At 40.3% G+C, this 6,006-nt stretch overlaps 1 protein-coding gene across 1 annotated transcript in view; it reads right to left on the reverse strand.

Annotated features, from left to right (window-relative positions):
* The window catches only part of LOC119482014 (phospholipid-transporting ATPase ABCA1-like), a 191,122-nt gene that overhangs the window by 174,995 nt on the left and 10,121 nt on the right, over positions 1-6,006 (reverse strand). The window contains exon 3 of the mRNA XM_037759373.1: positions 4,300-4,540. The gene's annotated coding sequence lies outside the window, so the exon portion shown is untranslated. The remainder of the gene's footprint in view (positions 1-4,299; positions 4,541-6,006) is intronic.

Genomic DNA, 6,006 nt, shown 5'->3' on the forward strand with positions numbered 1-6,006 from the left:
GACTATTCTTACACTGTAGTACTCCTACTTTTACTTAAATTAAAGATCTGAATACTTTTGCCACCACAGTTTCAGTATTTTCAAAAATTGCCTCATCTCATATACAAGTATAGGGATCATTTATTAAGCAATCATTGCTGGGCAATTCAATACTAATACCATACAAATATCAATAAAATGAACGTGGAACAAAGCATTGAGTTATGAAGGGATAACAACACACATCCATGTGCCACAATCAACTCAAAAAACTATTGCAATTCATTAGTTATAGATGACACTAGCTGTCTGGTTGGTTACTCTGTCCCTCAGTTAAACAAAAATACATTACACCCAATCATCTCTGATGCTACCTTGGGCTTACATATAACGACATATGCATTTTTTCTTTGTGGAGGTAATTGCTGAGGCAAAAATAGGCCTTAAAAATCCATACACAAGGCAGAGACAAGTGGCTGAACTTATCGGTGATCTACAAGCATTCACAACTCATCGTCCACAATTTATTGTTTCCCTAGAGCTCTTCTACGTAGTTAGAGCTGATTAGCAAGCTACATTAAGGATTAAGGATATATAGTATACTCATACTGACGTGAATAAATACACTTTAATTTGTCTTCACCACAGGTTTGCAGCTGGACGAGACCATTACACGTATACTATCAGAGCCTCTTCAGAGCTGCCCACAGGCAGCTAGACTGGTTGTAACTCATCAATCCATTCACTCCTAGTATATAAACAAGTCAATTTCCTTCTCCACAGAGCAAGTTGAGCTGTCACGATGCTCCCGAAACGATGATCTACATCCCTGCACTATGGGAGGCCCCGCACACATGCAGGTGCTCCTCCCTTTCCTTTTAACAAGCTTCATTCGGTCTGTGGATAATATCTGTGAATATTTTAGCACATTGGAGTAAGCAGGCTGAAAGTGCCTTGACTGACAACAAAGAGGACCAAGGGAGAGAAGAGGGAACGTGTTTGAGTTGAAATGCAAAGTTGCCCACCACTGTGGTTCCTGTCATCAGTATTCTGGGTCACTCTGAGATACTCATTTATTTATTTTATTCTGTCTCTCACTTCCCATTCACAAGGTCTGGGGCTTTTCATATCACTCTGTGTGATGGAATGTACCCATTGTTCCCCCCTGGAGATTAAACTCCATGAAATGTCAATTTGAAATAAACTGTGAAAAAAGCCATTCAAAATCCAACCCAAGCGCTTGGGAGGGGAGGCAGAGTGGTGGTGGTGAGAGAGACAGAGGGGAGGGGACAGGGAGAAACTGGGGAGGGAGGACAGGATGAGGAAAGACAAGAGGAGTGTTCCAAGATGTCTTCTGATGCGTCTCGAATAAGGGAAGAAGTAGAGAGTGTTAAAGTGCCATAACTTACAATGTATTTATTTATTTTACTTATTATTTTAGAACCTGTGTTGTCGGCTGTGGATGTTTTTCCTGTCTTTTAATTGCACTGATCAGGAAAGGCGCTCCTAATTTTGTTGCATTCTGTACAATGATAATAATTTCCATCTATAAAAGTGTCTAAAAATGTTGGACCGAGCCGCCAAGCAAATCATTTTTATTCCTCGAGCAAAACAGCCATCTTTGAAAAAAAAAAAAAAAAAAAGTGTTTCATTCCTGCCCATTTTCTGCTACGGGAGATTGGACGAACCAGCAACCAATACATCGTAAAAGTGCCACAGGAAGCTTGGGTGAGGAAGGTTAATGAACCCACCTTTTCCATCATCCCAGTGGGCGTTTTTATGAGAGAAAAATTAATTACTTGTGACAAATACATCGGCGCTTGGACTGCCATTTCTGCCAGGCGGCCTGTGAACAAAAACATTTTTCCAATGCGGGTTATTATATTAGCCATTGGACTTGCCTAATCAGTGCCCTATGCAGAAACGCGTGTCAACACACACAAAAGACACATACCCAAAGCTACATCCCTAGACTCGCTGAGAAAACATGACAGCCCATAAAAAATGCAAAGTTCACAAGCTATGACACCGGTGGCACGCTGTTTCCGGAATAAAACACTGTACACTCACTGCCATTATGCCTGTACTCTCTGGAGGAACAGCCATGTGAAGTGACAGACATTCGTCCTTTTGAGCTCACGGCTCAACCGTCTTCCGTCTCTGGCATCCTTACATAGAGGGAACTGCAGGGCTTCATTTTTTTTTACGCAGTGCAGCAAGATGCTCGAAAAACGGTAATGGAATAATTTGCTCCCGTCTCCCCCACAAGCATTGCCATGATTAAAATGACATGTTTTAGTATCCCCCGTTAGCAGCATATTGACCCCATTAATCACGCTGCTAAACGCCGTTTCCTTTTCCGGATTGGTCAGTTTGATGAACTGTTCGTTGGCTTCATGTGTTGAAGTGCCAGTGTCTGAACCAGAATTATTAAGCTAATAAAGAATATGGAGTTTTAATAATTAAGATCATGCTGGCTTATGATTGCATTCATTGTTCCTCGCACCATGGAGACATGATATTGCATATAAATGAAGCATTAGCTGTATGACTAAACACATATAAAACAAAACGTTTAAAGATCACCTGACACCCAAGGAAACAGCTATAAACTATGTGGAGTGCTGCCTACAAAATAAGGTGTCTCTATTGTCTTTGATGATCTGCCCACTGACTATCAATACACTTGTGTTTTAGTATATGCACATAGCCCAGCTCCCCCTAAATCCTTTGAGCTGGCCAAAGAGAAGTGTCCCTGAAGGAGTGCATTAATCCTCACATGTGATTCATACCTTTGTATAATCCTAGGAGACAAAAACAGGAAGAGGAGAGATATGAGCCAAGAAAGAGAGGTACGAAAAGGTGAAGAATTTAATGTGGATGTCAAATCAAAATAAAGCAGAGGAGGTAATTCAGCAAGGCTTTAGACACTACTGTCATTGAAAGCGCTGAAGTATAGCCACAGCAAGACAATTAAATAGCCATCAATTTCCTCTAATGGTCGCATTTGGTGGAGGAATGACAAATTAGAATCCAATGAAGTTGTACTTATTATAGCTGTATGCTTGCCTTTTAATGTCTGCGCGCTGCCACCCTGAACTCACAGACAAATTACCCAGAACACCACAGCGATGAATTATTTATAATGTGATACTGGATGACGGACACCTTTAGTTGAAACTTCCCCAAGAAAAAAAAGTAAAACTTTGAAAATGAAAAGTGACTCAAAGCCTCAATTCTTGTGTTTTGTTTGGTTTAGTAAAAACAAAACACCCATTCTGACATTAATACCCAACATATACAGAAATGAACACATAAATCATGTGTCAATTGTTTGACCATTGCTTAGTTAGAGCTGTAGACCTGCTGACTACACAACTATCAGTGGAGGAGAACTTTCACCAGTGAAAACATTCAAATTTTCCAAAGACGGCAACTGAGCGCAGATTTCTCCGTGTTATTTCATTTTCAGCATCACTGCAGCTTCCACGCTTGACCATAAAGCACAAAGATATTGTTGTTGGAATCATCATGCGGCACCATCACAATATACTGTAAAGGCATTTTGCATTAGTGCTCATGGCTGTATAGAAAGGAACTAGCATATCTGATCTCCTCCAAATATCAAGGTGCCGACGCTATAAGAACACAGTATTAAACAGAAAACAAACAAACATTATATTTGTCTTCCCAAACTCTAGAAGGCATCCATCTGCCAGTGGAGATGTCAAAATTAGCCAACTAAATTAGCCCATAATTTCATTGCCAGTGCATAAAACAAAGAATCAAAAAATGCATTTGAATGTACAATTTAATCAATCCACTTACTGTCTAGGTGGCCTGTTGGGAGCCGCACTTAATTGACACTATTTGTGCAGGAATACTCCATAAGCAGTGGCATAGATTGCCTTTAAAGCTCTCTTAGTGGGACATGCATAATTATGGAAACACAGACACAGATGCTCTGGGTGATATGATGGCATCAGAAGGCTCACTTAATTTAATGCAGGCACATCATTTGTCCTATGGGAGCTTTATCCTAATACAGGAGCTTATTGCAGATTTAGTTAGATACTAATTTCAGTCATCACTCACATAAAGGACGCTGCCAGAATTGCTACTGCATAAAATGGATGGGACATTTACGAAGGTTCTGAGCTGTATATTCAATTTGTTCCAAAAATGATGGCCTGACAGGAAGATAAAGACTGACATGTTTTTATTTATTTTTTTTATATATATAAAATTCCCTTTCCTATATTCATTTTTGATTAAATATGTTTAGGAACTTTGTCAGTAAAGAAGAATCTGAACACTCACAGAGGTTTAGCTGGTTACTTCTGATGACTCACAGCCCGCTCGTCAGTCTGCAGAGTAGAGCTGGGTTACGATCCACGGGCGCTGTCTGCTGCTTTCAAAGGGCGGCTGTAGCTCAGTTGGTAGAGCGGGTCGTCCTTTAACCGGCGTTGCGATCCCCAATTCCTACAGTCTGCGTGTCGTCCTTGGGCGAGACACTGAACCCCAAGTTGCTCCCCAGGCGCTATACAGCAGCCCGCTGCTCCTAAGGTTGGGTTAAATGCAGAGGTCAAATTTCATGTATGTACCTGTATGTATGTTACGAATATAATAAAGTTTAAGTTTTAACATGCAATTAGTATATACTGTAGTTTAACCCCTCTGAAAAAAAGTCTAAAAATCAGTCAATGGCAACTATATTTTTATAAAGTATATTTATTTCGCCCTAAAACTGTGTATATTTTATAGTGGGTACTTTTAAAAAGAGGTACCAGACATACAGCTGTATTTTCCTCTAAGGTATGATAATACCTGGAAAGGCTGAAGTCGACTTTCTATCCAGTAGGCCATTTGTTGCCTTAAATTGCTCCCAAGACAAGCCATTTGGTTCACTCATGTATGATCTACTTGAAATGGTGTATTGTCAAAGGCTCAGGAGACTTGTCTTGGTTAGCCTCTCCAGGGGAAGAGAATACCACAACTGTCCGTGATATCAGATATAAATGAATAGCTGCAGTTCGGAATTGAAATAGGTCTTGGTAAGCTTCGGGGTCATTACTTTAAGTTAGGTGGAAAGAAAGGGGATTTTGACTGAAACTCATATCTCAATGTAAGGTCATGGCAGTAACATTGTAAGATCATGGATCATGTGTTGAAGGAGCACCATCTGTAACGTTGACTGATTTACACAACTGTATTATATGTTTTGATGACAGAGTCGAACAGCAGGTTGCCTGAGAAAAAGAAGGTCATGCTTCCAACTGGACAAAATTTAATACAAACAGGATGTCCGGCAGTGAAAAATAAAACAAACAATAGACTAGAATTGGAGTCTGACACATTTTGTATCTTTGTTATTCGTTTGTGATTGATACCATACCTAGGGACGACAGTATTACATCTTCTCTAAATCAAGGAAACAAACTAAGAAATCTGTCAACACAGGACAGACAAGGATGGATCCCATCTTGCCAAATACGAAAATATTGAGGATGCATAAAAAGGAGGGATGAAAAGGAAAAGGAAGCCCCAAGATACAATATGAGAAAGACATCATATCCAAACTGTCTGGTAAGCAGCCAGCATTATTATCAATGTACTTCAGCAAAGATGGGAAGACTTGTGTGGCAACGTGCTGTTTATTTGAATCAGCCGTTCCGAAACTTGACAAGTGGCTTGGCTTTTGATTTCAATGCGTGAAAATACAAACATGGCGTGAAGAGTGTCACTGGCAGTTTACATGCTCGGTTTTGAACATACTTTATTGGCACTGTCAAACGGGATTGGTGTGACCTGACAAGCTTACAAACCACGAAAACAGGAAAGCTGTGAGTGTGAATCAGGGAGCTGACGGAAAAGGGTATGCTTGTTCAATGCAATGGCCTGAATAAATACGGATAGGCTGAGGGTAGAATGTAGTGCAGTGGGTAGCAAAATTACCCCTTAAGCAGCAAAAACCTGAGTTTCTACAAGCTCTAATTCTATATCTGGGCCTATACCGGAGGATCATTG

This window comes from Sebastes umbrosus, chromosome 22 (assembly GCF_015220745.1).
Source record: "Sebastes umbrosus isolate fSebUmb1 chromosome 22, fSebUmb1.pri, whole genome shotgun sequence".
NCBI classification, from domain to species: domain Eukaryota; kingdom Metazoa; phylum Chordata; class Actinopteri; order Perciformes; family Sebastidae; genus Sebastes; species Sebastes umbrosus.